The sequence below is a fragment of the Limulus polyphemus genome, unplaced genomic scaffold (genome assembly GCF_000517525.1).
Source record: "Limulus polyphemus unplaced genomic scaffold, Limulus_polyphemus-2.1.2 Scaffold3603, whole genome shotgun sequence".
NCBI lineage: Eukaryota > Metazoa > Arthropoda > Merostomata > Xiphosura > Limulidae > Limulus > Limulus polyphemus.
This window is the reverse complement of record NW_013669213.1, coordinates 34079-46022: the sequence shown is the minus strand read 5'-3', so window position 1 is coordinate 46022 and position 11944 is coordinate 34079. Positions and strand designations below refer to the sequence as shown.

The 11944-nt window shown below is 33.4% G+C and overlaps 1 protein-coding gene across 2 annotated transcripts in view; it reads right to left on the bottom strand.

The window, feature by feature from the left end:
* Positions 1-9116, bottom strand: part of LOC106469666 (proteasome subunit alpha type-5-like) — a 24813-nt gene extending 15697 nt beyond the window's left edge. The window contains exon 1 of one of the 2 annotated variants that reach the window (XM_013930167.2): positions 8960-9116. The gene's annotated coding sequence lies outside the window, so the exon portion shown is untranslated. The remainder of the gene's footprint in view (positions 1-8959) is intronic. The other variant, XM_013930168.2, reaches the window with a different exon arrangement.
* Between the last annotated feature and the right edge of the window lie 2828 nt (positions 9117-11944).

Genomic DNA, 11944 nt, shown 5'->3' with positions numbered 1-11944 from the left:
TGTTTTGCTCTTTATTTTCTTGCTCTTTTTTTTTCTTTCATGAAAATAAATGCAAATAAATGACAATTCTTTTACATTTTTTTGGGGGGGGATGAATACTTATGTTGACTTTCGAACAAGTACAGAATTCATAACGAAACACCTCCTTGGGTTCCTCCTTCAACTGCTTGTCTTTTCCTCTTCTTTTTTCTGTTTGATTTGGCTGATCTTGTTTTTTCTTCTTCTCATCAGGGAACTCTTCAATGGGGTTTGCCTCCTTTATCCTCTCATATCTTTCCAGGACCACTGCATAGCATGCCTTTGGTACAATGTCTTCATTTGCATCAAGAATATCATTGATGATATTTGAAAGCACATCTGGAAAATGTATACGAGTTGAAAGTTGGCCATTTACTGCTCTTTTCTCTTTTGCAATGAAGGCGCTGATTGCCAAACAAATCTCACTCTCAAATGGTAGATCCAATGCAGAGAGGTATTTCATTTTCAACATCTCAAGCATGCAACCAGGACCCTTTTTTTTATCACTTAAATTCCCATCATCATACATTTGCTTCACATCATCTATATAATGAATAATATACTTTTTTCCATAAGTTTTTCCTTGAACAGGTCTTATTGCCCAATCTTTCTGAAAAGATTCGTAATGTTTTTCAGGTTCAAGAACAAAATTACTACCTAAATTACCATCATAGATACGTTGAATAAATTCAACAGATTGTCCACTCAGTAGAATTTCAGTAGGTTCAGGAAGACCCTAGATTTAGCTCCATTATGTTTTGAGAGAATCATCGCAAAAAAGTTTAGCCAATTATCTTTTTTTCCAGCTTAAATAGCCCCATAGGACTGAGAAAAAATTTGTACCCCAGGGGTATGCATTAATATTCTTCAAAACATCTCAAGGGTGTCCCTCAAAAAGTTAAACTGTGTCCCCTTAATTTTGATACAAGGGTAAAAGCATTTCATCAAATCAAATAATATAGTTAATTAACAAATATTTTGTAGCACAGCAAACTGGATAGATGGAAGAAAGCAAAGGGTTGTTATAAATGCTGTTCAGTCAAACTGAATTAATGTCACAAATGAGGTACCTCAGGTCTTGGTGTTAGGACCTTTGCTCTTTTTGATTCTATTAATCTTACAACAGTGGTGAGAAATGTTTTTGAAATTGTGATAAAAGAGGCTTTGCAATTTCATTTAACAAAGTTTAAACTCTTGAAAAAGAATAGTTAAGACAGGATCTGATTGAGGTATATAAGATTGTTAAAGGAACTGATAGTGTTAATGCATCATCTCTTTTTTTCATACTTGATGGTGAGAATTGTAGGACTAGGGGAAATTTATATACAAATTTTGGCAGAGTAGGGGTTATCTTTAGCTAAGATATCTTTATATTTCTAACAGGATGGTTGGCCTTTGGAATGGGTTGCCTTCAGATAAAACTGTTTTAATTGTAGCCTAGCCTATTTTTTCCAAATGTTAAAATTATGTCCTCTCGTCCAATTATTTTCAAAATACTACACACAAAAAATTAAAAGCTTTTTTCTTATCACTCCCCTAGATAATCTTATAAATTTCAACAAGATCATCCCCTACCCTTCTTTTCTTAAGAGAAAATTAACTGATCTTAACCTTTCCATCCTCAGGATCATCCTAGTAGCCCTCCTCTGTACCCTTTTATAGAGAACAAAACTGTATTTTCGATTGAGGCCTAACTAATAACTTCTGAATTGTATATCAACATGTCTATAAATACACTAAAATTTTATTTTTAGCTTTGTTAACAGCAAAAAAAAACTGCCTTAATGCTTGAATGACTTCTCCACTATTATGCCAAGATCTCTTCTTCAGTCACATTACTGAGTGGGTTCCCTCTAAATTAAATGTGTGATCCAAATTATGATAATACAAGACCATTAACTTGTATCTGCCAAACTTATGTCTAACTAATCAACTGATCTATGTCATTCTGTAGTATTGGAACATCCTCAATAAGCTATAAATATCTACATTTAATGTAATCAGCAAATTGTAATAATTTACTAATAATATCACTTATATAAGAAAAACTAGAGGTAAGAGAACTAATCCCTGAGGCATTTCCTTAATAACAACATTTTGCATTTTCTCGTCCAACCACCGTGCAATCAAATAAATTTGTCTTTCCTCCGACCTCTACTAATGTGATATACTCAACTAATCTGCGAAACACTTTTTCAAAATAATTTTGAACATCTATGTACACCAAGTCCACACTCTTTCCATCAGCCAGTTAAAAGTAAACATCCTTGAAAAAGTTGACAGATTAATAAGGCAAGATTTCCATTTGATGAATCCATATTGGCTTTTTTTTTAATTATATTTTACAAAATGATTTTGTAAAGCTTCTGTTATCAGACTCTCTATGATTTTTTGCAAAATAACAGTAAGATTATCTGGTCTGTAGTTTCTAAAGAAACTCTTATTACCACCTTTAAAAATAGAAGTAACATCACTATCCCTCCAGTTCTCAGGCACATGCCAACTTTTTTGTTGATGTATACATAAATGAAAAAGGGAGGCTCCCATATGTACTCTTATATCTGACCTCATTTACAATCCTGGAGAAACTTGTCTGGTCTTGGTGCTATATTCTTAAGTGCTCAGCCATTATACGTCACACTTGGTTAATATCTACATAATTCATGTCAATTCCATTACTTACCATAGAATGTTCAGGTCGGAATATTGCTAACAGCTTCTCAAAATAGGCTTTCTAAAAACTAATAACTGAAATTTCATTTCTTTTTTATATCAACAAGGAGGAAAACTTCAATTCTAATTATACAATGATCACTCTTCCTTAACTGTTCTCCTACTTCAACCATATCCATATCGGTTAACAATAAATCTTAAAAAAATCCCCTCTGGTTAGCTCTCTGATCATTTGGTATAGAAAATCATTCAGAATAACATCAAGAAATCTCTTTCTCACACTATTTGATTCTAAAGAATACCAGTCAATTTATCTAAAATTAAATTCTTCCATAAGTATTATATCAGTATCCTGATTAGTGTAACAGCCCTGGTCTCATTATACAACTTCTCATTGACATCATCTGTTTGATCAGGTGGCCTGAAATAATTGCCAATTATAAACTTTCAGGCTTTGCAACCTCTGATCTTAACATAGGTATGTTCAACCTTTTCACTATCATTGTTTTTATCTTCATCCTTAAAAGATGGCAGTTCATCTATTACATAAAAAGTCCTCCAACTCCTCTTTAATTAGATCAATAGAAGATGACTTGCTTTAAATAAGTATTTCAATTTGAAATTTCCAAGGTCAAATTAACTTTCAATACTAAAGTAATTATTAAAACCTAGAATATCAATGTCATACATATTCAAACCATTCATACAAATTACCAAATCAAGACCAAACTAGTAAAAGTACTTGAATCAACGTGGAATTAGAAGGTTTTTTTTTTCTATAAGTAAATGCTATGATAATACAATCCACTCTTGTCCTTAAACAAGATTCATGTCAGAACTTCACGCATTCACTTTATAATAATAATAGCCAACACTGTACAAACAGAAACAAGAAGCACAATCACATACAAACAGACAAGGGGGGGATAAAAAATGGTAAAAAACAGTCAATCCTTTACATCTACATTTTGTGTGTATATTAGTTTGGGAAAAATCAAAGGAGGATAAATTTTCTTTCTCTAAAAACACAAGTGTGGTTTTGGTTTTCATATTAATTAATATTTAAATTAATATATTTATAATGAAACAAAACATCTTGAAGTAGAAATAATTATCAAAATCTTACTTTACAGAATATTTCATCTACCTTAATTACTGTATGTGTATATGTCAGGATATTAGAAAGGATTTTAAAACTAAACATTTCCTTTTTTAAAGTGGCATAGGTGCAAATCTTTGAGAAGGTCTGAAGACATGTTCTCACAGAAAATTTTAGAACTTTAGATACTCTGAGATACATTCTGATGCATTTCTGGTAATAGCTTTTTACATCTACTGATCCTCATGTTTTTTAGTGTGTTTAACAATTGAAATAAAATCAAGACTTTTATATGTCAGGCCTTTGTTTTAATTGTGCACCATTATAGTTTTCTGTTCTAGTGTAAAAACACTAGGTACATGATAAAATGGGAAATTTTGAATGCTGACATGTCCAACGTAACTCCCCTTTTCAAGGGAGGTGATAAAAATTGTCCCAGTAATTAGACCCATTAGTCAGTTGTGGGAAAAGTTTTGCAAGGTCTGTTAAAAGATGCTTTGCAAAGTCATTTAACAAAATTTTTAATTTTATTGGATAGTCAACATTGTTTCACTAAGGGAAAATTTTGCCAAACAAATCTTTTAAGATTCTCTGAAAAGGTTACTGCTTATGTAGATGAGGGTAAGGGTGTAGATTTGGTGTATCTGGATTTTTAGAAAGAATTTGACAAGGTACCACATAAAAGGCTTGTAAAAAAATTATCTATATAGGTGTGGGGGATAAGTTAACAAATTGGATAGAAGAGTGGCTAGATGGAAGAAAGCAGAGAGTTGTTACAAATGGAGTTCAGTCAAACTGGATTAATGTCACAAGAGTGGTACCTCATGGATCAGTCTTATGACCTTTGCTCTCTTTGATTTAACATAGATGAAGGAATAGTCACTAAATTACTTAAATTTGCAGATGATACTATGGTCTTGGGTGGTGCTAGCAATGATGAGGATGCTGCAGATTTACAAAAGGATTTAGATCATGTAGTGAGTTGGACAAATAAATGGCAGATGGGTTTTAATTATAATAAATGCAAGATAGTGCATGTGGGTTATCATAATTTGAATTATAAGTATAATTTGAATGGAAATAACCTTAATAGTGTTATGAAAGAAAGGGATCTTGGTGTAATAGTTGATCAGTCTCTAAAGCCATCCAAGGAGTGGGCTGTTACTAGTGGTAGGGCAAATAGGATTTTAGGTTGTATCTATAGAAATATTGAATACAAGTCTAAAGAGGTTATAATTTCATTGTACAGGTCATTGGTTAGGCCACATTTGGAATATTGTGTTAAGTCTTGGGCTCATTTCCTTAGGAAAGACATTGAATTGTTAGAAAGGGTTCAGAGAAGGGTTACTAGAATGGTACCTGGAATGGAGGGGTTGTCATATGAGGAAAGACTGAAATCTCTCAAATTGTTTTCACTTTAAAAAAGAAGAGTTTGAGAGGGGGGATCTGATTGAGGTGTTTAAGACTGTAAAGGAAATTGATAATGTTGATGCATCATCTTTTTTGATATTTAACAGCCAGAATAGTAGGACTAGGGGCCACAAATATAAAGTTTGGCAAGGTAGAAGTCATCTTCAACTAAGACAGTTTCATTTTTCTAACAGGGTGTTTGGCCTTTGGAAAGGGTTGCTTTCAGATGTTGTAGAGGCAGTAAATTTAAGTGAGTTTAAGAAAAAGCTTGATAAGTATATGAATAATAAGAATTGGTTTTAAGTATTTTTTAAATTATTTAAATTTAATTTAGAGGATGGAACAGCCGAGATGGACCAATATGTCCCATGTTGTCCCAAAACATTGTTATGTTATAGTATTCTAACCATCTGTATGGTAGGCGATGGAAAAACATTCTGATGACACAAATTATCATTTACTGAATATCACTTTTAAGTATATTGTATTTAATCAATGCATATCTATATGAATATAATAGTACTGTCTGTTGTATATCCATGTAACTACTTAACAGGGTATGGATGGATCTTCACCAAAATTTGTATGGAGGTTCATTAGGTCTATGTGGTAGTACATACAAATTTTCAGTTTTACATTTTTTGGTTTTTATGGGCATTTTTGTGTTTTTACCACTTCTTTGCCCCCTGTTGATAGATCTTCACCAAATTTAGCAAGAAGGTTTGTTGGGTCCATGCGGAGGTACGTGTAAGTTTGCAGTTTCACATTTTGTGTTTTGCAGTTTTTATGGGTATTTTTGCATTTTTTACAATTACATATAAGGGAGACAACTTTTCATGTCCTCAAATAACCTTTCATTAATCATGAATTTACATAACTTCCATATAAGAGATGGGCACTCCAGCTAGTAAATCAATAAACTTAAATTTACTGAATAGAAGTTATATTTGTTAGAGTATTTATCTTGACCAAAAGTTTTGTTATCTAACCTGGTAATGGTACTGCCATTTTGAAAGGTGAGGTCCAGGGTCAATGATATATGTTAACCAATTTTTACAATTTATAGCCAGAAGCAGTGACTACTGTAATTGTTAAAATAAAGCATAAACTAAACTATGTTAATAATACCTGTCTAGTTGAAACTGACTGATATATAAAATGGAACTTTCTAATCATCAATCAAAAAACTTTTAATTTTCAGTGAAAAATAAGTATTTTTAATGATTTTTTTCAAAACAGTGCCTCAACAAATTTTTTCTATTTTACAGTCAACCAAATTACAGAAATAATGAATCAAACTTACATGAATTTTTAAGACAAAACTAGATTTATTTAGTAATTTATCTGAAGTCTCACACAGTTTATTTTAGGGTGGCCACTATGAGAAGAAAAAATCTGGGGATATCAGTAACACTAACTTACTATTCTGGACAGGGTTAAAGTTTTCGGTTTAAAGTTATCATTCTGATTTTGGTTCAGCTTTGAAATTACCAAATAACTCAATCATGGTTGAAATACCATTTAATACTATGACCTCTGAAGAATCTATAATCAACGTACTGACTGACATCAATAATTGTAAACAATATAAGGGAACAACAAAAAGAACCATACTAAAACTTAGTTGAATGGATCATGAACACTTTGCCTAAACAATCTATTGAATGAATGAATATTATCTATTTGATGGTAAAGCACAAAGGTACATTTTTGACATCTGTGTTGTGGACTATCATGATTTGGTTGTACTGAATTAGTTTTGTATTTTTGCCCATCTTATAATCCACCTGATAAAGTTTTTTACTGTCTTGATAGAATGCTGCCTGTTCAAGAAACAGATGGAGAGAATGCTGGCTAAATGCCTGGTATGTATATATATCTAAACAAGGGTTGTTCAAAAAGTTTATGGCCTGATCTAAAAAACACTGGAATGCAAAATTTTTTTTTTGATAAATATTAAATTTGGACCTTTTTATGAGTAAACGACATTGAACACAACTTAATGAGCTTATATTATGTGTTGCAGATTTCTAAAGAAAAGAAGTGAGCAGTGTTAAATGTCATGGCGGAGATCAAACTTCATGCTATAATAAAATAGTTTTGTTGAAAAGAAAATGACACTGCAAGAAATCAACCAGGGAATGAAAGCAACATAGAAGAAGGTGCTCCAGCATAATCAACAATGAAAAGTGGTCTGCTGAGTTTAAGCAAGGTAGACAATCATGTGAAGGCAATCCAAAGTCAAATGAGCATTGACCACAAAATAAATTGAAAATAAAGTTCATGATTTGTTATATATGATAGAATAATTACCATTAGGAAGATAGCAGAGGCAGTGGGAATCAGTACGAGTACTGTAGCAAGCATCTTGAGTGACAATTTGGACAGGAGTAAAGTTAGTGCCAGATGGATTCCAAAAATATTGGCACCCAAACAGAAATGATCTAAGTTATTGAAAGACAATGCTTATTCCAGAGGTTTCAATTAATTTGTAACTATGTATGAAACATGGGTTCACCAATTCAACCCAAAGATAAAAATGTAAAGTTTGCAATGGAAACTTCCAAGTTCATCAAACTCCAAAGAAGTTCAAATCAGAACCTTTTGCTGTGAAGGTCATGGCATCAACTTCTGGGGATGCCAAGAGGATTTTACTACCTGATTATTTGGAAAGGGGTCAAATCATTGCAGGAGATTACTATGCATCTTTAATCAACAACTTGCATCAAGAAATCAAAGAAAAATGAGGATTGCTCAAAAAGACGTGTCTCTTCCACAAGGCCAATGCCCCAACTCAAAAATCATGTTTCTTTGAACAATATACATAATGCTGGCTTCAAATTACTCAACCACGCCTTTACTCACTGATTTAGCTCCAAATAACTTTTTTCTCTTCCCTATCCTTAAAAAGCTTCTGAAATATCGAAGATTTCAAAGAGATGATGATCTCAAACATACTATCCAGTCATGGATGGAGGACCAAAAAGAAGAGTGCTTTCAGATAGGCATAAAAACCTTAGAGCACTACTGACACAAGTGTTTAGACTCAGAAGGAGATTATTTTGAAAAATAAATCCTAGTTTAACCAGTCTCTTTTCTTTACAGGTTCAGAAACCCCTCGTATGTGTGTGTGTGTGTATATATACATACAACCTGTGAAATGGTTTGTCCGAAAATGTTGTATATGTAATTAGTTTAATTTTCTTAATTAAGCCAAGATCATGAAAGGCTACATTTTGTTTGCGATTGATAAGATGCTGTGGTGTGTGATGAAAGACCTTTCTAACTTGATGAACTATGCCTAAATTAAAGACATGCTTTGTTGATATGATGGGTAATCAAAATTTTCGACTAGCTCAGGCTCTTTATTCAGTCTAACAATTAACAGTGAATTATATTAAACTTTAAACTGTTAATCTTACAATTTATACTTTATAGATGAACGTCCAAGTGATAAAAACGAAATACCAGAGTCAAGTTTAATAACTAACTAATGGCAGTAATGCATGACTACTCTAATGTTTTTCATAAATTAAGTTTAAAAATAATCCATTTAATTATTTATGAACTTACACGTATTTTGCCAACATTCACTAATAATAATACTAATGGTGATACTGTGTGTGACGCTCTGACAGCCAAAGACTTGAAAAAGTGTCAACCACACTGGTATTGTAGTAAGTAGTATATATATATATCTATTAAATTAGAATACTAAATATAATACAATTACAAATATAAAATACAAACACTGTACACCTACGAATTAAATACTGGTGCTCTTTTTCACTGTTGGCCTAATTAGTAATAGTAACACTACCGTACTCTATAACTTAAAATATTATACACCGTATCAAATTGATTTGTTCAATAAACCAGACTACAACACGAAGCACTTTTCAAGCCTAGAAAACAACTTTAACGCCATCTGAACGAAAAGGATCGAACTGAACATGATACAGCAGTACACATCTAGATTTTGATCATAAAAAGATTTAAGAGTATGTATTAGGAGTTTTCACTTTTTTCTTTCTTTTTTTTTTTTGCACAGTGAGTAGTGCTGACAACCAGAAAATGGTATTAAACAATTTATACATTTTATATTTCCTAATACAAAACATTGTAAATTATGTTATACTGCAATGTTTACTCCAGAAAGAATATTAGATATAACAACACTTATTCAAACACAAACACTTATTTATGGCTTTTAATGCTAAAAATTTGGTTTCTATAACTTTGGTGAGCATAGCATAGATAGCCCATTGTGTATCTCTGTGCTCAACTACAAACAAACAAACAAACTTTATACAAGTTAACGGGTATTTGAGTTTTGCCAGAAAAGATGAAAGTATGATTGGTTGCTACTATACTTGTACATAACATGATTTGCACTGTGTTTTGTAAGTGTTGGTTGGCTGTGTTTCAGTCTTACAAGTTGCGACATGAGATAATTTCTGAAAAATTAATTTCATAAATTGTATATCTGAGCATCATCAATATAGATGTGGAGCAACCCGACATTTTATTTGTTGTGCAAAATATTTTGAAAAACAGATTGAAATATTTTTCAGAACTAGGTTTTCTGAATATACTTTTTGCATTGTAGGGTATGGTGCCGAGAGTGAGATAAGACACCTCCATAAGAGGGCTGTTCTTGTCATAAGCAAAGTTTGTTGCTAATTAAAGTCAGCGGGGGAAGGAGATGTTGGTGATAATGAATTATCAAGGTCGATGGAATCAGGTTACACTCGCATGGTATTCAATCTATATTGGTCACTAGTATGGATACTCTCAGCATCAGAGCTACTGGTAGCCAGCAAGAGAAGACAGATGAGAACAGTAAAGCGTTGGAAAGATTGGAAGAAGACATAAACGAGAAAGGAGTTAAAGAAGACCTGCCAATGAACAGAGATGAATGGAGAAGGGCAACATTTGTGAAGGACGGCAATTCCTGATAAAGGGAAAAGCCAAAGAAATAATAAAAACTGTGGATACTCTCATTCCCTCTTTTCTTTCGTATTGGCACCATAGCTGGTGGCTCTGTTAGTAAACATCCAGACAGCAGTTGAGGGAATGCGATAGAGTCCAGGATATCTGCAAGTCATAGGTGTGGTCATGGGCGTCCGCGAGGGGGGAAAGAAGGGGCACTTGCCACCCTGGAAAATGAGATACATAATTCATTCATTATTCGTTCAGCATATGCATATGAATTTTTTTTATTCAGTTCACAATTTCACACTACCTCAGAAGCAACTAAAGTTATTGTCATATTTATGACCCAAGGATACCTTAGTCTATATGTAGTATGGATCGAGTAATGGGCACACTCAGCTCATCAACAATGGGCTCAACCTCACAGTTTTAATTTTGTTTTTACTTTGTCCTAATGGGTAATTTCAGAATGTAGTGTATTTTTGTAGTGGAGATGCTACAGCCTTAACCCACACTCTTGACCAAGTTTCTCTGCCTAATCAAAGTTTGTTTGACCCTTTATTTTCTATCCCGATTTTGATTATTTAAGATCAAATTCTTAGTCTTACTGGATAATTGGCAAGTAGTGTTTTAAGTATTATCTATTGTAGATACCTCATCGAATTGCTGAGATGGAAAGAACTAGTAGTGAGTCTTTTCTCTTTGGTTGTTGGTGAATCTTAAAAGTTTCCACCAGTGCCCTTAACTCCTGATATTGAACTTATTTTCATGTCTTCAGGGCCAATTGATGAAGATGCATTCCTCATCGAAGCATTAGAGATGCAAGCTGTGGAGACAGTGATTGTAGGGCTGGCCCTCTGAGATCCATATTGCCCTAAATCACCAACAGTCACCTCACCTTTGGCCATTCCACTAATACCTGATACCAAGGAGCCATGGAAAGTTGGTTCAGGTGAGCTACAACGTTTAGTGTGCCAACTGCCCAGTCGTCTATCACTCCCTCATAAACGACCCACGTTGATGCGAAGGAGCTGGAAGACTGAGAAACATAAAAAGGGGAAGCAAGTCATTGCATTGTAGAAAACCACGATATTTTGCAAAAAGAGATGATTGTCATGATATGTGTGCATGCCTTTGACAGGATAATAAAGTTTTTAATTTGAATAAAAGTTTTCCATAATTAAAACAAGTGGAGTGGGAAGCAAACTCCAATACCTCTACTACCATCCTGCCAGTGGAGAATGCATCAAACATAGCAGCTGTCACTGTGGTAGTAGTCTTTACCAAGGACATTTACCTCTACCACTTCACCAGCTTTGCTCCTAAAGAGACATCGGAGAAGTTAGTGCTTCCATAAAGTCCCCAACCAGGTGGACAAAGGCTGCAAGCTTTATAATCTCGAGAAGGCCACATGATAAAGTGATGAGAGCTTCCAATACAGTTAGAGGAAAAGTGCATTAACTTCCAGAGGGTCTGGTGCAAAGTTAGAAGCACTGATGAAAATGGGGGTACACGCCGTGTACCTAATTCTCAGTTTGCATTATTGTTTCCATTGGTCAAGTTTAGTACTACTGAAGATATTTATTAATCCTATTGTCACGGGTCAAAAGCCATGTCATCGCGTTTGTTGACTTGCATTCAAACTTTTATTGAACAACTATTTTATGAATTTATGTCCATAAGTTTGGTATCAGATTGTAAATTATCATTCATTTTTTATTATACTGTTACGTCTCCGTTTGTTAATTAACTTTCCGTAACTTCGTTCCGACGAAACTTTAGCGACATAAGTCCTTACTTAATAAAACT